The sequence below is a fragment of the Microcaecilia unicolor genome, chromosome 2, assembly GCF_901765095.1.
Source record: "Microcaecilia unicolor chromosome 2, aMicUni1.1, whole genome shotgun sequence".
NCBI classification, from domain to species: Eukaryota; Metazoa; Chordata; class Amphibia; order Gymnophiona; family Siphonopidae; genus Microcaecilia; species Microcaecilia unicolor.
The window spans coordinates 557,171,496-557,195,732 of NC_044032.1; the positions used below are offsets into that span (position 1 = coordinate 557,171,496).

Here is a 24,237-nt window from a genome sequence, read left to right on the forward strand (position 1 = left end):
CCTCAGTCAATAACAGAAATTTAATACAGTAACCAGAAGTAGCCTAGGACCAATTCAACAGTGTTATATAAATTTATTTCAAGGGATATTAGAAGAGAGTTCATATAATCTGAGAGGTGAGGTGTTTTCATATTAACCACTTACAAGTGAATTATAAAGAAAAATCATAAGACCCACATTCCAGTAACAATGGATACAACTGAACGTTCAGAAAAACAAATAGGCAATCGATCTACAAGATCCAGCACGGACAAAAGAAGCAGATCTCAAAAAAATCTCCAAGATCTGCAAAATGTAAAAAAATGTTCACTTTATTCACCACTAAAAAAAAAATACATAGATAATTAAAAGCCCAACACGACCATGTTTCGCCCTCTTAAAGGGCTGTGTGTCAGGGGCCTGAAACGGAACCCAGTGGTGTTGACAGAACGTGTCACCCAATCTAGTAGGTGAAGCATTCTGTCAACACCACTGGGTTCTGTTTCAAGCCCCTCACGCAGCCCTGTGAGAGGGCGAAACATGGCCATGCCGGGCTTTTAATTATTTATGTATTTATCTGTTTAGTGGTGAAAAATTGAAGTACATTTTGCACATCTTGGAATTTTTTTTTTTTTAGATCTACTGCTTCTTTTCTACAACTGAACATTGCCAGCTGTTCTCAAATGAGAACTGTGGGTTGTGAACCTACACTCAGCAAGTCCAAGTACCTATTTCTTCACTTAGAACAAGGGTGGGCAACCACAGTCCTTGAGGGCAACAAACCCAGTTGGGTTTTCAAGATTTTTATAATGAATATGTATGAGATCTATTTGCATACAATGGAAGCAGTACATGCAAATCAATCTCACGCATATTCATTGTGGAAATCTTGAAAACCTGTCTGAGTTGTGGCTCTTGAGGATCATGGTTGCCCACCTCTGACCTAGAATTACATACCCTGATGCTAGAATTTAATAAAACAGAAGGTTTATTGTACTGGTAATCATTTAGTAATCAGAATGTCTGAACTGTCTATCTTACCCAGGGGCCCTTTTAGTAAACCGAATAGGTGCGTACATGCATCCTACGCATGTCAATTTAGAGTTACCACCCAGCTACCGTGTGGCCCGGGTGGTAATTTTGTTTTTTTATGTGTGTCCGCTATGCGTGCCGGAAAATTATTTTTATTTTCCTGCGTGCGGTGGAAACTGGGCAGTAATCGTCATTCTACACGTATAGATGATTACCGCACGGTTACCGTGTGAAACCTTATCACTAAGTCAATGGGTGGTGGTAAGGTCTCAACCCAAAATGGATGCGCGCCAATTTTTATTTTGCTGCGTGTCCATTTTCGGCAAAAATTTTAAAAAGGCCTTTTTTACAGGCGTGCTGAAAAATGGATGTCTGCACCCAAAACACGCGCCTACACCAGTACAGCCCATTTTCACTGCACCTTAGTAAAAGGACCCTACAGTCATTAAAAATAACATTAAAGATAACATCAGATAATTAATTTTAAATACCAGTTAACCCGGGTAAAACGGCCTATCTGAAAATTTACTCCCAGTGTGCATATTAACTGAGTAAAAAGGGCATAGTCCTGGGACAGGGGGAAGCATAGAAAGGGTTGCTTGTGCAAAGGATAAAAAGCATGGTACTTGGGATATTCAAAAGTATGCCCACTATTTTGCCTCCTTCCATTGTTCTTTCTAATAGCAAGTATTTTTTGTTACATTTGTACCCCACATTTTCCCACCTATTTGCAGGCTCAATTAAGTATTAAGTAAACTTGTACGTTTGGGAAGCTCGCCAGGTGCCCTTGGCCTGGATTGGCCGCTGTCGTGGACAGGATGCTGGGCTCGATGGACCCTTGGTCTTTTCCCAGTGTGGCATTACTTATGTACTTTTAGTGCATGTAATTTATGCTAGCTAATTTGAAAATATGCTGGAAGTTTGTGCCCAAAACTTACTCATGTTACTTTGCAATTATACAGGCTATTTGAAAATTGCCCTTCAAAGTATTATTTTATTTCATAAGAGGAAAGTATATTTAAATACACTATGATGGATGTCCTTATTTACATCAGAAAGTTATGTACAGTGATTCCATCAGAGGTAATGTATTCTGCATGTATAGATCTTACAATTTTATTACATACAGCTGTAATTATACCAGCCGGAAACATTTCAATAATTTTAATATACTTTCAATATATCCAAGAAATGAAACATTTGTAACCAAAACTAACAACTAATTTTCAAACATTTACTTTCTAGAATGAACATAAGAACTGTATACGTTGCAAGGGTCATATGTAAGCAGAAAATGAGTTCATTTAATCTGCTTTCCTACAGCCTTGCTTCCAGGTAAAAGGGACCGTTCTGCATTCCCACAGCGTTGCTTCTAGGTAAAAGAAATCATAAACCCTGAAAAAAAAACCTAGATGTTAGATGGTGATATCATTACATTTGTTCAGACAGATAAAATATTTTTATAGACTACTTGTTTTATTTTATCACAGAACTGAAGTTACAATAGGTACAATTATCTCTGCTTACTTACATTTATCTCTTCCAAAGCTAAATTTGCCCATAATTGTCCAGAGTCACATAATTCACCTTTCTCTGAATGGCAATACAAACATTTGGCTCAGTGGGCTGGCAGGAGGTATAACCAGCACAACTATGGACATGAAAAAGGGCTCCTTTAAATACACAGGATGAAGAGGACCTGTGTACTCCATGGTCTGTGCAACTATTTTAGGCACCATTCATCCTCAAAGAATTGTGCAGTGCAGAAAGATGATAATTTTGCACAGGGAGGGGTGCATTCAACACCACTGGAAGATGAGCAGAAGAGGGAAGGGCAAGAAGGTTGTGAGCTGCATAGCCGGAATTGGGAGAGAAAGTCTAGAAGAGTAAATTTCAGGAGAGCACACTGAGGGGAGAGAAGAGCTGGGAAAGGGACTTGTTGGGGAATAAGGGGTGAGGGAATATGGATAGAGGATGGGGAGAGATGAGATGAGAGAAAGAGCTTGGAGAGGAAGAGAGAAAGTGGTGGATAGGAATAACTTTGGTGGGGGGAGTATACAGGGGAAGAGTGATTTACTGCTTTATGATTTTATTTTCATTCATTTAATTTCTTATATACTAGCTGAAAGCTCAAAAGCCACTGAAGCAGTGTATATTCAGGTATAAGGAATTTAGGTTTGTACCTGAGGCAATAGATGGTTAAGAAATTTTCATTTGGCAATTTGAGGAGTCAAACAGTTGCAGGTAGCACCAACTTTTTTCAACATTTGTATCAACAACCAAAAACTACTGCTCTGTTGCCACAAGCACTGGGAATGCAAGAAGCTGGCACTGTTTGGACCTTAGAGTTCCAAGTGGACTCTGTGAATTGCAAAAGCAAAATTACCAAAAAATCAGAGGCCCCAGTTATAGTGGCCCTTTTACTAAACCATATTAAGCACTAACACGCGCTTAATGTGGGGAAGAAAGGCTTACCACAAAACTCGTTAAAGCATTTTGTGGTAATTTACCTTCCAGCATGCATTATTCACATGCTATTTTTTTTTATTATTTTTTTCAGTAGGGAACATGTTAGGGTGGGAAATGGGTATGGAAGCATTATTCAGTTGTCTTCAGAACGTTGAGGGTGAGTTTTATTATAGTAGATGTGCGACAAACTTCTAATGTGAGGAGGCAAAAAAGGAGCGTGGTTATGAGCAGGGAAATGGGTGTTCCAAAATTTAGTTATAGAATATGGCCCAGGTTATAAAATATGGCTCAGTGCGCCTAAATCTATCTGCTGAGATTTACACCAGGTTTTCATTGATGTAAATGGATGCACACAGATATCAGCGCTGAAATAACATCTAAGCATATTCTATAATCAGCGCCTAAATCTAGGTGCCGATTATAGAATATGCTTAGTCAGCACTGATTTCAGCGCTGATTTTGTTAGGCGCCATATATAGAATCTCCTCCTATAGGGACAATTCTATAACTGGGCACCTCTAGTTAGTTGCACTGATGCCACATGCTGAGTGCCAGTTCTATAATAGCATCTATGTGCCAAGATGACATTATAGAATAGTGTAAGTTGGCATTAATGTGCCAACATTTAGTTGTGCCTAATTATGCCAGGTCGATGGCTGATGTAAATGTGCATGGCAAAATGCAGCACTTTACTGCGTAACTTACAGTATTCTGTAAGTCATGCTTGTAAGTAGGAGCCCTGCCTATGACCCACTCATGCTCCTCCCCAGTTAACACTCCCACCCCCTGCATTTACATGCTAAAGCATTCGTATCTGTACTTTAAGGAATCCCACTGAGTTCTTTGTTACCATCTACACCAGGGGTCCTCAAATCCAGTCCTCAACCCAGCCTGGTTTTCAGGTTTTCCACAATGAATATGTATGAGATCTACTTGTATTCAGTGCTTTCATTCCATGAAAATAGATCTCGTATATATTCATTGTGGAAATTATGAAAATCAGGTTGGGTTGTGGATCTTGAGGATTGGATTTAAGAAACTCTAACCTACACGCTTAAGTGTACATTCATACACATAAGTACTAGTATTCTATAAATGTAAGTGCATATGGCACATAACTTTACGTGTCCCATTACATAATAAGGATGTACCTGCTACAAAAAATTCCAGCTCCTCAAACTTCTGTTCTTTCTCTATACAATTTTCCACCATGGATACATTCTAACATAACTTTTATTTTACATAATTCTTAAGGCATAGCTTCCTTTTTGTCTTCCCAACATAAATGAGGTGACATGGACACTATCACAAACATTTGTAGTTACAGTTTTGAAATGATTTAACTTGCAAGTAAGCATCATGACTGGTGTGCGAAACTCTTGATTTCTGAGGACAAGCAGGATATGGAACTCCTCATCCATGGGTGATGTCATCCGATGGAGCCTCACATGTGAACTTTTCCCCAGCACTGAAGAACAGAGCTTTTGAGAGAGCTCAGCTGTGTATGTTTGCCTTTTCCTGCCTGCTAATGCCACATGGAAATATGTCAGTCTTTCATTTGTCATGGAGCCAATCAGATATGATGTTTGACATGCTCTCCTCAGAAAATTTTGTTTAATGATGTAAAATTTTTTAAAAGTCCTGTCACCCTTGTACAGTGCTCTTCCCTAGTTAGATTTATTTAGCAGTTTTCAAGTTTCCTTTATTTTTGGCATTGAAAAGGTGTAGGTCTCTTTCGGTCTTGATCACCTGTTTGAAGTATTTTTTAATCAACGAGTCATCTGATTTTGCTCTGGCTATTTTTCCAGACAGGACATTCCAAAAGAAGGCCCCTAGTGGCTTCAAAGAGTGTTTCTAGTATGACAGGACCATATCCATTATGGATATGCATAGTTGGTACTTGCAATACCTGGGACCCAATCATGATACTTCTCATTGTATTCTGTGTTCACAGATGTCAAAGAAAGGAATTTATGGCTGTCAAAAACAGCAAGGGGAAGATTTTTAGTGCAGCTAAGACCAATCCATTATTATCAGCTTTGGAAGCATCACTCACTATGGGTGTAGAAGCTGTAACAGATGCTGGGGATGTGTTGATATCTAGAGTGTTTTTGGTCCTCCTAGACATTGTGTCGTTCGATGCCATTGGGATTCATGCTCAAAAAAGATGGAGGATTTGTCCTTTCATCAGAGACCACAATGCTGTCAGACAGAGGCTGGGACAGCTCAACATCATGTTTTTTTGAAGCACAGCACCACGTTCCAAGGTTGCCAGTGTTCTCTAAGGGCATGACATGAGGAATATTCATGAACTGTGGAATAGATTGTAAGAACCTCCACAAGAACAAAACACTGCTTCTGCTACACCCTAGTTTAATCAGGAGGACATACACTCCTACTGTGTTGTCCATGCCTTTATGAATGGCAGTCTTCAAGGAGCAACTCATGAAGAAGTATGAGAAGATGGAATGCTTCTTTGCTTTATGCTGTGCTGTTGGCTTCAACACTGTTGATGTCAATCTTTTCTAGAGACAGAAACTTAACAGCCAAAAACTTTAAAAAGCTCAAATCTTGTTCTAAAAGGCAGTTGCTGGAGAGGTAGCATGGCCAGTGACCTCAATTAGGTGTTAACTAAGGTGTGAGGAAGTAGAATATTTGCATAGGTTGCTGAGTTAGCGTCAAACAGCCTGTTTTGAAAAGGTCCCCTTACATTCAAAACTATATAAAGAGGAAAGGTCCCACTGAACTTTCTTTCTGAGAAGTTCTGAGAGAAGAGGACATTTCTCTGGTAAGTGAACACTATTTTGCATTGTGCTTTGGGAACTTAAAGACTGGGTTTTAAAGGAGGAATTGTAGGTTAGTGATAGGCAGAATAAAACTATAAAAAAGCAAATTTTATCAATTAATCTCTATAGTCTTTTCCCCTTAGTTTTAAAACTTGAACTTTGTAGCACAGCATTAACAGACAGCTTCTAGCAGGCACTGCAGGATCTAGTTTAGCCCACCCCTAGGACAACTCTTCATTTATAGTCAGTTATTGTAATTAGGGTAACAAGCAAGGAGTGCTCTTATAGAGTTTTAAATACATTTCATTACCATCTAAGAAGGAAACACTAAATAAATCAAATATACTATATAAAAGACATTTTATATTAGGCTAATATCCTTAATACTTTAGCAAGTTTTAAATTATTGAAAAACTCATAAATACTAAGATGGAGTCAGTAGTCCAGCAGCGAGAGGGGTGCTATCCAGTCTTTTGCATTGAGTGTCACATGTATGATTATCTCCCCATTGGTGAGATGTCATATGTGTGTGCCCGATGCAAAGAGCTCCTAGCTCTCAGAGAACAGGTCCGTTCTCTTGAGGCTAGAGTAGCCGACTTGGTGGAGCTGTGGGAGACAGAGAGGTACATAGAGGAGACCTACAGGGATGTTGTAGAGAAGTCCCACTTCCAGTCTGGTAGCCCCTGTCCTACCTTGGAGGAGGGAGGTCACCTAGAAGGAGAGCATCACCCTGGTGAAGTAGGAAGAGCTCCTGTAGCCAGAACATGCCTACCAGGGGATGTACTATCCTCTCGCACCGATGATATGTCTCCAGGGTAAGGACAGCTGTTGTAGTTGGTGATTAGATCATTAGGCATATAGATACCTGGGTGACTGGTGGACGTGAGGATCGCCTGGTGACTTGCCTGCCTGGTGCGAAGGTGGCGGATCTCACGTGTCATCTACATAGGATTTTAGATAGCGCTGGGGAGGAGCCGGCTGTCTTGGTACATGTGGGTACCAATGACATAGAAAAATGTGGGAGAGAGGTTCTGCAAGCCAAATTTAGGCTCTTAGGTAGAAAGCTCAAATCCAAAACCTCTAGGGTAGCATTTTCTGAAGTGATATCCGTTCCACGCGCAGAGCCCAAGAGACAGGCAGAGCTCCGAAGTCTCAATGCGGATCTTCCGGCCTGCCAGACTTGCTTGTCTTGTTTGAGCCTGCACAGCACCCGTAGCTGCCTTGTGATTGCTGCATCTGAATCTCAGCTGCTGCGGGACTTATTAGCCATTTAGGCCCTGGTATGTTGGGGTGCTGGTGCCTAGTCCAGTTTATAGTCTGTACTCTTGCCTGATTCTAGTTTAGTTTTTGTGTAGCTTTGTGTTCTGTATTGCTTATGTACTGTATTGCTTGTTTCCCAGTCTTGTTTCTTGTTTGTATGTCTTTGTCTAGCTCTAGGTTGTCTGTGTTTCTTTTTCAGTGGCTGCCTGGCAGCTTTCACTTCTGTCTCTTGTCTATCAGTGTTTGTTCCCTGTTTCAGTGGCTGCTTGCAGCTTTCAGTTCTGTCCCCTGTCTGTCTGAGAGTCCTAGTCTAGTATTCTGCCTAGCCTCCCTGTGTGTTCTAGTCCCTGTGTGTATCCTGCTGGGGTCCAGTTCTGGCCCTGTCCGGCAAGTCCTGCCGGCCAACTGCACCCAGGGGCTCACCTCCTGCGGAAGGGTGGCCAGGTACAGGTGAAGTCTAGCTGGCCCTGTCAGAGTTCTGTCTTATCCCTGCGTGGGGTGGTTTTGCCTGCCACGGCCGCTCACGATCCTAGTTCCTGCTTTTGGAAAGCGTGACATATTGTTAGTAATATGTAATTTATCCTTAAAATTGAGAGTGGTACCGGAAGACTGGAGGGTGGCCAATGTAACGCCGATTTTTAAAAAAAGGTTCCAGAGGAAATCTCGAAAATTATAGACCAGTGAGTCTGACGTCGGTGCCGGGCAAAATGGTAGAGACTATTATTAAGAACAAAATTACAGAGCATATTCAAAAGCATGGATTAATGAGACACAGTCAACATGGATTTAGTGAAGGGAAATATTGCCTCACCAATCTATTACATTTCTATGAAGAGGTGAACAAACATTTGGATAAAGGTGAGTCAGTTGTGTATCTGGATTTTCAGAAGGCGTTTGACAAAGTACCTCGTGAAAGACTCCAGAGGAAACTGGAGAGTCATGGGATAGGAGGTAGTGTTTTACTGTGGATTAAAAACTGGTTAAAAGATAGAAAACAGACAGTAGGGTTAAATGGTCAGTATTCTCAATGGAGAAAAGGTAGTTAGTGGGGTTCCCCAGGGGTCTGTGCTGGGACTGTTGCTTTTAACATATTTATAAATGACCCAGAGATGAGAGTAGCTAGTGAGGTAATTAAATTTGCTAACGACACAAAGGTTTCAATATAGGGATTACATTGGCTCCCCTCACTGTGTCTGGGAATAGCCTATTCCTCAATGCTTCATTATAAAGTTACCAAATGAGAAGCTATCATCGGTCCCAAGAGAGATTGTAGAACTCCAGTGGCAATCCATCTGGGCCCGGGTTCTTAGACAAAGCGTAGGTCTTTATAGCATATAAAATATCCCTCTGATGAAGAAGGGCATTTAAGAGGGCTAAATCCTCCTCAGTTAAAGTGGGGAATGTAATGTCTGCAAGAAAGTCAGATTTTAGCAATGGAGTCGTAGATTGGGCCTAATATAAGGTTTTGTAGTAATTATGGAGCATTTTTAAACTAGATTGATGATCATTTAATTTAAAACCTGCTGGGTCTTTCAAAAAAGGAAAACGGCAAGGTCCCTGAGCATCTCAGACCAAACATGCTAGGCAGGTGCCTGTACAGTTTCCATATTGGAAAAATCTATGGCATCCATATTTAAGTGTAGTAAGTGCCCTCTGGTTAAGTAAACAGTTTAGTGTACATTGGATCTCTAGCTACTGTTTTTTTATTTTCTGGTGTCAAATGCATTGCCATCAGCTTAAGAGCTTGAGCCAATTGTTTATGGAGCTGAATGATATATTTATTCAATTGCTTAGCTTTGTACTTGATATAGGAGATTATTTTACCTCGCATAACTGCTTCACCTGTTTCCCAAAAAAGGGTCGGTTAGCTTACATGGGAAGAATTGCAAGTACAATATTGTTTCCATTTATCTCCAAAATTCTTCCTAAAAGCTTCAACCTCAAATAGTCCCATTGACATCTTCCACAAGGTTGCTGCTCCCGTCTACAGGAGGACAAGGCTAAACGAACTAATGCATGGTCCGAGATACCCACATGGGCTATTTCAATGGAAACAACTTGATCCGGCACATGCTCTGATAATAATAGGTAGTCCAATCTGGTGATAGAAAGATGCGCCCAGGAAACAAGATGGGTATTCCTGTTCACTGGGGTGAAAAAACCTGCCATATATCTATTAAAGTAAAGCAAGGACATAGAATATCATCCCCCCAATAAGGGAGGTGGGTCTTTTGGGAAGCAGTTGAGCGCATATCCAGATCAAGGGCTGCCACTGAGTTAAAATCACCCCCCCCCCCCCACCAGTAAGGTACAGTTAGGAAAATCTTTTAGGATTTTGGCTATATGAGGAAATAAATATCTGTCAAAAAAGGTGGGTGCATACAATGACACCAGCACATAAAGAATGCCAAAAAGGGAGCAGTGGAGTATTACCCAGTGACCCTTTGGGTCTCAGGCTATTTTATGTTCCTGGAATGGGATAGATTTATGGATCAGGATGGTAGTATCCACTCTCCGAAACACTGGAGCTGTGGCAGCAAAACAGTGCCCTACCCATTCTCTATGCAGTTTGTTATGCTCTTCTACACTGAGATGCGTTTCCTGTAACATCACAATTCCCGCTTCTCGTTTCCTCAGTGCTGCCAATATCTTTTTTCTTTTAACGGGAGAGTTTATTCCCCCTACATTCCATGTTATAAAGTTAATAGAGGACATCACTAAGAAGGAAGAGGTACGCCAAAAAAATACAAGTATAGAACAGCAGAAAAAGGCAGCAGAGAAATACGGAGCATAGGATAGAGAACACAATCAGGATTATATATTCTTCACAACAACTATCCTATATAATAAAACGCACCTCCAACGTTCTGAAGCTGACTGCGTGGACATAAGCCTTGAGGCATTCGTGCTTCTGTATCCATCTCCTGAAATGATGACGTCTCCCAATTCCTGGTGCGTCAGCAGCGACAGTGCCCAATCACAACACAGCAGCGCGAGCCAACTCCGTCACGTACCTGTGATGACGGGGGACCCCAACCCCCGAATCCTCTTCTCGGCTGCCGTGGCGTTCATTGCTGAATGATCTGATCAAGTTTCTGTGCGTGCGTCTGACATCAGATGCACACACAGAAACCTGATCAGACCATTCAGCAAGCAATGCCGGTGCAGACAAGAAGACGACTTTGCCTGTTGGGGGTTGGGGTCCCCCGTCAGCACAGGTATGCGACAGCGGTGGGGGAGGGTTTTCACCGGAAAGGGGGGGGGGGTCGACAGGGTTGTCGAGGGGTCAGTAACACGGAGGAGGGTGTTGAAATCGAAGGGAAGGGGAGTCTGTAACTCGGTGGGAGGGACGTGAGGGGGCCTTGAACTGGAAGGGAGGGAGAGGGGTCTGGAACCCAGAAGGAAGGGAGGCAGGGGAGTGTGGGTCTCAGAGGGGACAGAGCGAGACAGCGAGGGAGGGTGGGGAATTACCTTGCTAGCGCCCGTTTCATAGCCTACCGAAACGGGCCTTTTTTACTAGTTACAGATAAATCCCCAACCCAACCTATCCCTTTCCACCCCTTACCCATTCCCAACATCCTCAAAGAAAAAAGTATGTAAAAATAGCAGATCAGTACCAGCAACAGACTGAACAATAAAAGGTTCCTTTAGTTTTAATAAGACTGGAAAGTCAGGGGAACTATGCCTGAAACTGCAAAAGAAAAGTCAGGAGGAACCACTAGTCCCTGTATACTCTGAAGTACGGTGTGTCAAGTGATTATTACATTCTGGTATTCTTTGCCCCCTGGGGGTCTGAGGATGTATTTCCACTGGAGTTTCCATATGTGGCTCAGGCTCTTTCCACAATGTCAGCTTGCGAAGTTGTTGGCGCGTTTCTGCATGAGTTTTAAAATGATAATTTTTCCCACTGACATTGAAAGAGTTAGCAAACGGGAAAAGCCACTAGTACACACATTCTCTGAGCAGTAAATCCTTGAAATCTCTACGCTTTTGTAAGGTGGCTTGCGATAAGTCTTGATATATTTCAATTTGATGTCCCTGATATTGCAGAGTGCCAGTTGTATGTGCCTTTTTCATAACGAGTTCTTTGATTACATAAAATTGAAAGCAGACTATGATATCTCACGATCTATTCCGTTTCAGGGCATAAAAGGCTCTATGTACTCAATCAAGTACAATAGCAGGAGGATCTGATGCGGATGGAAAATCCTTCACTAATATGTGGTGACAAATATTTTGTATAATAAGATTGCAGTCCTCTCCCTCAGCTTCCAGTATACCTCGAAAGTGAATGTTGTGATGACGTAGTCTATTTTATAAATCAACTTTCTCAGTTAAGGCGGTTACTGTTAAATTGGTGGAATCCAAGAGTTGTGTTGTAGAGGTATTTTTTTGTTCTAGTTCTTCCAAACGTTGTTCAGTTTCCTCTACTCTGAAGCCCAAATCCTGTAGGCTGCTCCAAACATCATGTATCAAGGCCTTGAGCTCGATGATATAAGCTGCTGTATCTTTTTTCAAAGATAGTTTGAGATCGAGAAGTAATAACTGCATCTCCCATTTTGTAAGGGGTCTTGAGGCTTCCAGATTGTATCATCTAAATCATCCGACTACAGGGGAGATTCCTCACCGAGATCTGTAAGTTCCACCTTCTCCATTTGATTTTTTGCCTGAAAGTAGTGCTCTATCTCACCAGTCTGCTATTGAACATCATTACACAATCAACAGAGGTTCTAATATCAAGTTAAGTGTTTGCGGTTGAGAAATGCTAGTAAGAAAATACACATTTTCCACTTTGAAATGCTAGTCTGATCGAAGCTCCAGGGCTAGGCTGCCATCTTATCGATGATGTCACCAGACCTCCCTCTTTTCACTATATTTTTATTGACAATTTATACAATACTAGTAAAAAAGGCCTGTTTCTGACAGAAATGAAACAAGCACTAGCAAGGTTTTCCTCGGAGTGTGTATGTTTGAGAGCAAGTGTGTGTGAGAGATGGAGTATGTGTGTTAGAGAATGAGAGACAGTGTGTGTGTGTTTGTGTGACAGCGAGAGTGTGTGAGAGACAGAGTGTCTGTGTGTGTGAGACTGTGTGCGTGTGACAGAGAGATAGAGTGTGATAGAGAGTGTGTCAGAGAGAGTATATGTGAGAGACAGTGTGTGTGCCCCCCTCCTCTCGCAGGGCCCCCCTCCCCACCTCTCTGGTCTCTGGACCCCCTCCCTCTCCTCTGCCCCCCCCTCCAGCCATCCATGTCCAGCGACCCTCCCCTCCTCCTCCCCCCTGCCCCCCCTCCAGCCACCCATGTCCAGCGACCCTCCCCCCCCCGTGTATCAAACCCCCTCGCCACCCACAGCTGCCACTGGTAACACTGTCCAGCCGCCGCTGCTTCTCCTGTTGAGCAGCAGTGGCCGCTACAAAAAGAAAAAAAGCAATAAATGTTTTTAAACATAAAGCGCGGCACCGCAGACAACCATCAGGCATTGGCTGTCGGCTCTGCAGCCGCTCCTCCTCTCGCCTCTCACGTCGCTGCGCTCCTCCGGGGTCTTACTCCAGGGGCAGTGACGTGGAGGCGAGAAGAAGAGCGGCTGCAGAGCCGACAGCCAATGCCTGATGGCTGTCTGCAGTGCCACGCTTGATGTTTAAAAACATTTATGGCTTTTTTTTTCTTTTTGTAGCGGCCGCTGCTGCTCAACAGGAGAAGCAGCAGTGGCCGGACAGCGTTACCAGTGGCAGCTACGGGTGGCGAGGGGGTTGATGTGCTTGGGGGGGGGTGTTGATGTGCTTCGGGGGGGGGGGGGAGGCTTGGGTGATGCGCTGAGGGGGTGTTTGAGCGGCGCACTCACAGCTGATTCCCAGGCTGGGGGAGGAGTAGGGAAACATGCGGAGCAAGTTGCTCCGCGTGTTTCCCTACTCCTCCCCCTGCCTGGGAATCAGCTGTGAGTGACATCAGCCTGGCTACGGAGCCTAGCTCAGCAACTCCAGGAGCCATGGACACAGGCAGCTACTTTAGAACGTTGGTGGTGAGAATTATTATATAGGATAACAAAATTAAATAATTACAACAAACAGATCTCATATACGTTCACAGTTTTTTTTCTTTATAATAAGTTGACAGTTAACAGAAAAGAAGAAACCACATTAAATATCAAGATATTTAGCATGCCTTAAAATGTGGATTTGTGGATGTAAGGTAGACCCGGGCCTCCTCTAACTTGGGGGAGGGGAGTGAGGAGAGCTGGACCTTATACTGGGAAATTTGGGAGGGAGATTTGAGCTGGTGCTTGGCAGGAGGGAGTGTCCGGATTCTTGTCGAACCACTGGGTTAGTGAGCCCCTGGACCACTGCTGGGGAGCGGCAGCGGCAGGAGAATCACCCAAACACAAGACAAGGCAGAACAGACCTACCGGCAAACCCAGGATTGGAACTACCAGACGGAACCTGCAGCCGAGGCAACGCAAGCTGGAGCAAGCAGGACAGGAAATCAGCCAAACTTCACCTGCACTTGACCGCCGTTCCTCAGGAGTTGAGCCCCTGGGTGCAGGCGGCCGGCAGGACTTACCAGACAGGGCAGGAAGTCAGAACTGCAGGGTTCAGCAGCCAGCCAGCAAACAGCAGATCACTCCAGAAACCACACCGGGGTCCCTGACAGCAGCAAGCAGAGAAATATTCCAGGAACCAGACAGGGTCAAAGGCAGGCAGCAAGCAGTAGAATAAACCAGGAGACACGCCGGGTCTTAGGCAGGCAGCAGACAGTAGAATAAACCAGAAAACAAGCAGGATCAAAGCCGCAACCGGAAATAGCACAGAAGCACTGCAACTAACTCTCACCAAAGGAAACTCCTCTGAGGACCTCTGTTGCAAGGCAAACTAGAAAGCTTCCCAGGTGATTAATAAAGGCAACACACAAGGGAGTTCACCAGGTACGGATACTGCTTAGTTCGAAAACACTCCCAAAACAATCTGGAAGGCTGGAAGATCTGGACTGGACCGAAATATCTTCTGGAACATGGGAAACAGCAAGCAGTCAGTCCATAGCAGCCACCAAGTCTAACCACCAGGGGGGGGGGGGCGAGGTGACTGAGAGCAAGGAACATGGGCACAACCGTGACAGGGAGGGACAAGGATCAAAGCTTGCCAGAGTAGAAGGAAAGGGAAGGCAGGACAGTGTACATTGCATGCTGGTACCCAGAAGTTAAGTTTATGCAACAAAAAAAGCACGAAAGAGCCTTCAAGAATGGAGTAATGGAGGGTCCTTTAATTCACATCACACCTGCCTCAGGGGTCAAACTGATACTCTCAACAATGTCAAACAAGATCCAAACTGGTCATTCAAATAGTACTGCATAATAATAAGCAGCAAAACAAATGCATCTGTCCACAACGATGGCTCCTAACAAACCGCCAAACCCAGGTTATGCCCAGTTAGCTATGTAGGTGCCAGCACTGAATATTGCCATCACCCGCACAACTTCCATTTCCTCCCTGGCTTCACTCCCTGTAATGTTCCTGACCTGCCCACTTGGGACATTCAATGATACTGTCCTATTATGTGCTGTTGAATAGACTCTCCTGCCCATTTAAATCATTTTGAATATTGAACCTATGTGTTTGTATATTAGTACTCATATTTTATGAATGTGATTTTATGTCAACTGCTTCGAACAGGTGTTTTACTTTAGGTGGTATATAATAATTTAATAAAGATACATGATTGTTTTCATGATTGCTACATAGAGATAGGTTTCAATTATTCATCATAATCCAAGAAGAGGGAACAAACTACCAAAATGAGGTGATATTATCATTGGTTACATAGTTTAATTGCCCCCTAATCTATTACTACAATATAGTATTTTGGCTGTGTCACGAAAGGGTCTGTACCCAGCACTGCTCAGGCCCGCCTGCACCTGTGCACATGCTCTACACTAGCACACTCCTCCCATCAACTCGGTTCCACTTGCCTCTGGGTGAATCTCCCACTCAAAAGTTATTTCCCCTGTAGTTTCTAAGGACATTGGGGTCACAATCCCAGGGGTCCCACAGCTCTTAGAAAACACCCACAGACCTAAAACACAAACCACCAGTCCAGGACAACAGAGCTAATAAACTAATTGGTTTATTATCAGAAGGAAAATGGAACAGTGAACGGTGGAAAAAGTAGATGAAATTAGCAAACAATAACAGGTAACTGAACAAGGATCAACATTAAACTATCTAAACATTTCCTATCTATTACTACCTGGGTAGCACCTGAAGAGCTCAGGAAAATTAACTGCTCACAGTCTTTGAACAGTGTCTCAGTATAGAGATTTCTATCCTTTACACAACCATGCTGAGACTGGGGGAAATCCAGTACCTTCTGGCTGGATATTGAACTCTAGGGCCAATCAGAGCCCAGAGCATTATAAGTATATGGCCAATGACACTGCAGGTTACTTTCCCTCTGGGCTTAAGCTGGAAAGAGAACTGCAGCCATAAAGCATAGAACAGGCATCACCTGCTGGCCAATTAAGGAAAATACATGTCATAAAATAAAAATAATACAGATCAGAGGCAAAAGTCCCCTGTTTCTCCAAACCTCCCCCCTTTAAAAGAGACCCTGGACTGTGGCCTCCTCAGACCGCTGAGCGGGTCTCAGCAGTCCAGGATCTTTCTTCCTGGAGAATCCATCAGCATTGCCATGTTCACTGCCGTCCCGGTATAATATGGTGAAGTTGTACATCTGCAGGGACAGGCTCCACCAGAGTAGCATCCCATTCTCTCCTGAGACTCTTTCATGCCAGACCAATGCACTGTGATCTATGATGACAGTAAAGTCTAATGCATATTATTATTATTAACATTTGTATAGCGCTACCAGACGCACGCAGCGCTAAACATCTGACATAGAGAGACAGTCCCTGCTCTATAGAGCTTACAGTCTAAAAATACAGACAGACAAGACAATTAAGGGTGAGGGAAGTACTGGGTGAGAAGGAACAAGGGGGGAGGCAATTGAGTAGTAGCTAGAAGCTAAAAGCAGTGGTGAAAAGGTGGGTTTTCAGCAGAGATTTGAAAATAGGTAGAGATGGAGCTAAATGTAAAGGCTCAGGAACTATGCATAGAGATATAGTTGCAGTTTCTTAAGGGCCCACACTTTAACGGTCCACACTAAGGCCAAACATTCTTTCTCAATAGTGGCATATGCCACCTCTCTGTCAAAGAACTTGCGACTCACATACACAATAGGGTGCTCCTCCCCTCTGCTATTCACTTGACTGAGTACAGCCCCAATGCCACATGTCAAGGCATCAGTCTGTACCACAAATGTTTGTTGATAATCAGGCGCAGCTAGTATCAGGGTTGTAGCTAATGCCATCTTTAATGCCTGGAAGGCCATTTCACATTCTCGTGACCAGTGTCAGCTGGTCACCCTTCCACTCCTGGGCCACGGCCAACCCTGCTTAGCCAGGTTGTTCCAACTACGACTCCTGCTCTGGGCAACTCTCCGTTCTGATGCCCACCTCCGTATCCTCCTTTCATTCAGTCATACCTCAAGGTGGTTTTTATGAATAGTATTTTCCCAAAGGATGACCAAAGACTTCAGTCATATCTTAAAAGAATTCCTCTATTATTTTCACACAACACAGTTCATCTTTCTTGCAATACATGATGCTATTTCCTCCTTCAACATTAACCCTTGTTAATATTCACAGGGTTACACAAGGATTCCTTCTTAGAATTGCAGCATAAAGTTCACATTTCAATCATTAACCCTTGTTAATATTCACAGGGTTACATAGTAACATAGTAACATAGTAGATGACGGCAGAAAAAAGACCTGCACGGTCCATCCAGTCTGCCCAACAAGATAACTCATATTTGCTACTTTTTGTGTATACCCTACTTTGATTTGTACCTGTGCTTTTCAGGGCACAGACCGTATAAATCTGCCCAGCACTATCCCCACCTCTCAACCACCGGCTCTGGCACAGACCGTATAAGTCTGCCCAGCACTACCCCCGCGTCCCAACCACCAGTCCCGCTTCCCACCACCGGCTCTGGCACAGACCGTATAAGTCTGCCCAGCACTATCCCCGCCTCCCAACCACCAGCCCCGCCTCCTGATCTTGACTAAGCTCCTGAGGGTTACACAAGGATTCCTTCTGTGACTTGTCACATAAAGTTCACATTTCAATCATTAACCCTTGTTAATATCCACAGGTTTACCCCAAGGATTCCTTCCTTGACTTGCAACGCAACCTAAAGCTCACAGCAATTCAATGTTATCTTCCTTTTCTCCACCCAGCCGGCAGTTTCACTCTCTCTTCTGCCTCAATCTCTGGGTTACTTTCTGCCACAGCCTCTTCCCCAACTGTCTCAATTCATCTCTTCCAATACCACTCAGTTTAGGAAACATAGCAGCCAGCAAACCTCTCACCTTGGCTCCTCGAGACTGAGCCCAAGCAGACACTTCCATTCCTTCCTCATCTCTCTCCCCTGACTCTTCCACTTTATCCCATTCCATCACCTCCTCCTCCCACTCAGGCTCCCCCAGCTGTTCATCATTACCCTGATTGGAACTCATCTCCCAATCCTTCTCTTCCTCCCCCACTTCTTGCTCGTACTGTTTTGGGTCAGATGCATTATGGGGTCGGTAGTTCCTAGCCTTATCCCTTCCTTCCCCTACTCTTTTACCCACCAGGGGGCAAGCTTCCTGCTCAAACGGGACATGTGCTTGACTCCTCCGCTCTTTCTTGGGTCGCTCTCGCTTTCCTTGTGACCGTCCTCTCAGTAACCCCCCACACCAGGTAATGATTTAGGGTACATAAGTACATAAGTATTGCCATACTGGGAAAGATCAAAGGTCCATCAAGCCCAGCATCCTGTTTCCAACAAATACCTGGCAAGATCCCAAAAAAGTAGAAAACATTTTATACTGCTTATCCCAGAAATAGTAGATTTTCCCAAGTCCATTTAATAATGGTCTATGGACTTTTCCTTTAGGAAGCTGTCCAAACCTTTTTTAAACTCAGCTAAGCTACCCGCCCCTACCACATTCTCTGGCAACAAATTCCAGAGCCCAATTACACGTTGAGAGAAGAAATATTTTCTCTGATTCGTTTTAAATTTACTACATTGTAGCTTCATCGCATGCCTCCTAGTCCTAGTATTTTTGGAAAGCTTAAAAAGATGCTTCACATCCACCCGTTCTACTCCACTCATTATTTTATAGACCTCTGTCATATCTCCCCTCAGCCGCCTTTTCTCCAAGCTGAAGAGCCCTAGCCGCTTTAGCCTTTCCTTATAGGGAAATCGTCCCATCCCCTTTATCATTTTCATCGCCCTTCTCTGCACCTTTTCTAATTCCACTATATCTTTTTTGAGATGCGGCAACCAGAATTGAACACAATATTCGAGGTGCGGTCGCACCACGGAGCGATGCAAAGGCATTATAACATCCTCATTTTTGTTTTCCATTCCTTTCCTAATAATACCTAACATTCTATTTGCTTTCTTAGCCGCAGCAGCACACTGAGCAGAAGGTTTCAACATATCATCAACGATGACACCTAGATCCCTTTCTTGGTCCATGACTTGCATGACGTAGCTATAATTCGGGTTCCTCTTTTCTGCATGCATCACTTTGCACTTGCTCACATTAAACGTTATCTGCCATTTAGATGCCCAGTCTCCCAGTAACGCAAGGTCCTCTTGTAATTTTTCACAATCCTCCCATGATTTAATGACTTTGAATAACTTTGTGTCATCAGCAAATTTAATTACCTCACTAGTTATTCCCATCTCTAGCTCAAATATAAATATGTTAAAAAGCAGCGGTCCCAGCACAGCCCCTTGGGGAACCCCACTAATTACCCTTCTCCATTGAGAATACTGACCATTTAACCCTGTTTTCTATCTTTTAACCAGTTTTTAATCCACAATAGAACACTACCTCCTATCCCATGACTCTCCAATTTCCTCTAGAGTGTTTCATGAGGTACTTTGTCAAACACCTTCTGAAAATCCAGATACACAATATCAACCAGCTCACCTTTATCCACATGTTTGTTCATCCCTTCAAAGAAATGTAGTAGTTTGGTGAGGCAAGGTTTCCCTTCACTAAATCCATGTTGAATTTGTCTCATTAATCCATGCTTTTGAATATGCTCTGTAATTTTGTTCTTAATAATAGTCTCTACCATTTTGCCCAGCACCGACGTCAGACTCACCGGTCTATAATTTCCCAGATCTCCTCTGGAACCTTTTAAAAAAAATTGGCGTTACATTGGCCACCCTCCAATCTTCTGGTACCACGCTTGATTTTAAGGATAAATTACATATTACTAACTAAAGCTCATTTTTCAGTTCTATCAGTACTCTGGGATGAATACCATCCGGTCCAGGAGAATTACTACTGTTCAGTTTGTAGAACTGCCCCATTACATCCTCCAGGTTTACAGAGAATTCATTCAGGTTTCTCCGACTCGTCAGCTTCGAATACCATTTCTGGCACCGGTATCCCACCCAAATCTTCCTCGGTGAAGACTGAAGCAAAGAATTCATTTAATCTCTCCGCTGTGGCTTTGTCTTCCCTGATCGCCCCTTTTACTCTTCGGTCATTTAGCGGTCCAACCAATTCTTTTGCCGGCTTCCTGCTTTTAATATACCTAAAAAAAAATGTTACTATGTATTTTTGCCTCCAACGCAATCTTTTTTTCGAAGTCCCTCTTAGCCTTCCTTATCAGCGCTTTGCATTTGACTTGACATTCCTTATGCTGTTTCTTATTATTTTTAGTCGGTTCCTTCTTCCATTTTCTGAAGGATTTTCTTTTAGCTCTAATAGCTTCCTTCACCTCACTTTTTAACCACGCCGGCTGTTGTTTGGTCTTCCGTCCTCCTTTTTTAATATGCGGAATATATTTGGCCTGGGCTTCCAGGATGGTGTTTTTGAACAGCATCCACGCCTGCTGTAAATGTTTGACCCTCGCAGTCGCTCTTCTAAGTTTTTTTTTCACCGTTCTTCTCATTTTATCATAGTCTCCTTTTTTAAAGTTAAACTCTAACGTATTTGATTTCCTGTGTATACTTACTTCAAAGCTAATATCAAATTCGATCATATTATGATCACTGTTATCAAGCGGCCCCAGCACCATTACCTCCCACACCAGATCATGCGCTCCACGAAGGACTAGGTCTAGAATTTTTCCTTCTCTCGTCGGCTCCTGTACCAGCTGCTCCATAAAGCTGTCCTTGATTTCATCAAGGAATTTAACCTCCCTAGCGTGCCCCGATGTTACATTTATCCAGTCAGTATCGCGGTAATTGAAATCATCCATTATTGTGTTGCCCAGTTTGTTCATGTCCCTAATTTCCTTTAACATTTCTGCATCCGTCTGTGCATCCTGGCCAGGCGGATGGTAGTACACTCCTATCACTATCCTTTTCCCCGTTACACATGGAATTTCAATCCACAGTGATTCCAAGAAGTGTTTTGTTTCCTGCAGAATTTTCAATCTATTTGATGCAAGGCTTTCCTTAATATACAATGCTACCCCTCTACCAATTTGATCCATCCTATCACTACGATATAATTTGTACCCTGGTATGACAGTGTCCCACTGGTTATCCTCCTTCCACCAGGTCTCAGAGATGCCTATTATATCTTTCATTTAGTGCAATATATTCTAACTCTCCCATCTTATTTCTTAGGCTCCTGGCATTCGCATATAGACATTTCAAACTATGTTTGTTGTTCCTATTTACATCATGCTTAGTACTTGACAGTACTAATTTGCAATCTTTTGTCTGATTTTTATTTAAGGACACATGATCTACTATGGTCTCTTTTGCAACCTCACTATCAGGATACCCTATCTTCCCTGTTTTGGTAATATCTTTGAGATACCTTATCCCAAACCATGCGCTTTTGAGCGACTGTCAGCCTTTCCCCCCGTTTCTAGTTTAAAAGCTGCTCTATCTCCTTTTTAAATGCCGATGCCAGCAGCCTGGTCCCACCCTGGTTAAGGTGGAGCCCATCCTTTCGGAACAGGCTCCCCCTTCCCTAGAATGTTGCCCAGTTCGAAACAAATCTAAAACCCTCCTCCCTACACCATCGTCTCATCCGGAGCTCTGCCTGCCTCTTGGGCCCTGCGAGTGGAACGGGTAGCATTTCAGAAAATGCTACCCTAGAGGATCTGGATTTGAGCTTTCTACTCAAGAGCCTAAATTTGGCTTCCAGAACCTCTCTCCCATATTTTCCTATGTCATTGGTACCCACATGAACCAAAACAGCTGGCTAGCAAACGCTTTTGCTAGTGAAGATCTCCGATTGAAGGGGCTGCCGTGGACGTCACCATCAGTGAGAACAAGCAGCCTGCTTGTCCTCGGAGAAACAGAGGTGGCCAGTTCAAATCCCACTGCTGCTACTTGTGATCCAAAATTCAAATAAATAAATAAAGGGGGTGTCAGAGGCATAGCAAAGGCATGGACATCCTTCTCACAGAAACATCCACATTTTGGACGTCCTCAACTGCCCGTCACAGGGACGGAGGCATAGCGAAGGTGCCCAACACTTGGACGTCCTTTACCCATACTGAAAAAAAAAGACATCCCTGACGAGCACTTGGACTTGTGTTTTTTTAAGGTTGTAGATGGCAATTTATTTAAGGTTGTAGACGGCTATTATACACGCAGCTTGGCTGCTCTGCACTGGCTTCCCCTCCTTAGGAAGGAAATCGTGTGCAAATGAGCTAACAGCGAGCAGCTCATTTGCATGTGATTTCCTTCATGCGTGCCCGTTCCTTTCCGAATCACTAGGGGATCGGTAAGGGAAGGGCTTTTTCCATTCAGTTAGTGCATCAATTAGTCCACTGCAGTGCCCCCTAGGGTGCCCGGTTGATGTCCTGGTATGTCAGGGGGACCAGTGCACTACGAATGCTGGCTCCTCCCACGACCAAATGAGTTGGATTTGGTCGTTTTTGAGATGGGCGTCCTCGGTTTCCATTATCGCCGAAAACCGGGGACGACCATCTCTAAGGTCGACCACTTCAACATTTATGTCGACCATCTCTAAGGTCGACCTAAATGTTGAGATTTGGGCGTCCCCGGGACATCATGCGAGGACGCCCTCAGGAAAACTTGAGCGCCCCGTTCGATTATGCCCCTCCACAGAGACTAGCTGACAAAATTTGCTTTTTATATTTTTATTTTGCCTAACACTAACCCACAATTCCTCCTCCAAACCCCAATCTTCAAGTTCCCAAAGCACAAATGAAAATAGCATTCACTTACCAGAGAAATGTCCTCTTCTCTCGAAACTTCTCAGAAAGAAAGTTCAATGGGATCTTTCCTCTTTATATAGTTTTGAATCTAAGGGGCCTTTTTAAACAGGCTCTTTGAAGCTGACTCAGCAACCTATGTAAGTATTCTACTTCACCACACCTTAATTAACAATTCAGGTCACTGGATGAGCTACCTCTCCAGCAGCCAAGGAACAGAAAATAACTGCCTTTTAGAACAAGTGTTTTTGGCAGTTTAGTTTCTACCTCTAGAAAAGGTTTCAGTTTAAAACTATGGGCAACTAGTTAATGATGCTTGCTTCTCTCTCTCTTTATTCCCCCCTTAATACTAAACTAGATCCTGCTTGCTTTTCCCTCCCTCTCTCTCTTTTTATTCCCCCTTAATACTAAACTAGACCCTGCAGTGCCTGCTAGATTCTATCTGTTAATGTTGTGGTACAAAGTTTTTAAAACTAAGTGGAAAAGACTATGGAGATTAGTTAATAAAATTTGCTTTTTATATTTTTATTTTGCCTAACACTAACCTACAATTCCTCCTTTAAACCCCAATCTTTAAGTTCCCAAAGAACAAAGCAAAACAGCGTTTACTTACCAGAGAAATGTCCTCTTCTCTCGGAACTTCTCTGAAAAAAAGGTGGAATCTCTTTTTAGTCAGGTCAGTCAGGGGGCTTGGCCTATGGTGCTACAGTGAGGCACAAACTTTCTGTAATACCCTGCTGTCCCAAGGAAGGCCAGTACTTGCTTTTTGGTTTGGGGAGTAGGCCAGTTCTGTATAGCTTCCACCTTAGCTGGCTCAGGCTTTAGCTGTCCAACTCCCACTCTGTGTCCTAAATATAAATACTGGACTTCTGCCATTTCCATCTGATATTTGCTGGGCTTGCTGGTCAGACAGGCCTCTCGGATCTGGTCTAATACTCCACTTAAATGGATCAGGTGGTCAACCCAAATCTGACTGTACACAGCAATGTTATCAAGATAAGCCCTAGCATACTCCTGGAGTCCCTCTAACAGATGATTCACCAAAGACTGAAATGTACCAGGGGAATTTTTCATTCCAAAAGGAATCACAGTAAATTCATAAAGGTCATCGGATAGGCATCAGATACAGTACATTCATTATCTTAACTTGCAAAGTCTGGAACTTTAGTCTGTAGGCCTCGAGGGTTATGGCATAACAGTTCAACAAAGCTTTGTGCACATCCTCAAACTGGAAGCACATGTTCACAGACGGTCCTTGGAATTCTCAAGGGCTCTACCAGTGAGCTTTCCTCCCAAACAGCGTACCCAGTCTTTCTCAGAAATCTCATTGAGGCGGCAAATTTTCTCAATGTTCCCTCAGGCATCATCAAACTGCGCAAACAAGTTGGGCCCAACCTGGGCTGTGGATCCTGCCTCTGGCCTCAGCGCAGAGGATGGATTAGAACTTTAGAT

General features: G+C 43.5%; 1 protein-coding gene across 3 annotated transcripts in view; it reads right to left on the reverse strand.

The window, feature by feature from the left end:
* Positions 1-2,252: 2,252 nt before the first annotated feature.
* Positions 2,253-24,237, reverse strand: part of NMU (neuromedin U) — a 232,876-nt gene continuing 210,891 nt past the window's right edge. For 2 of the 3 annotated variants that reach the window (XM_030191402.1, XM_030191400.1), the window contains 2 exons: positions 23,399-23,429; positions 2,253-2,406 (listed from right to left, as the gene is read on the reverse strand). The gene's annotated coding sequence lies outside the window, so the exon portion shown is untranslated. The remainder of the gene's footprint in view (positions 2,407-23,398; positions 23,430-24,237) is intronic. The other variant, XM_030191401.1, reaches the window with a different exon arrangement.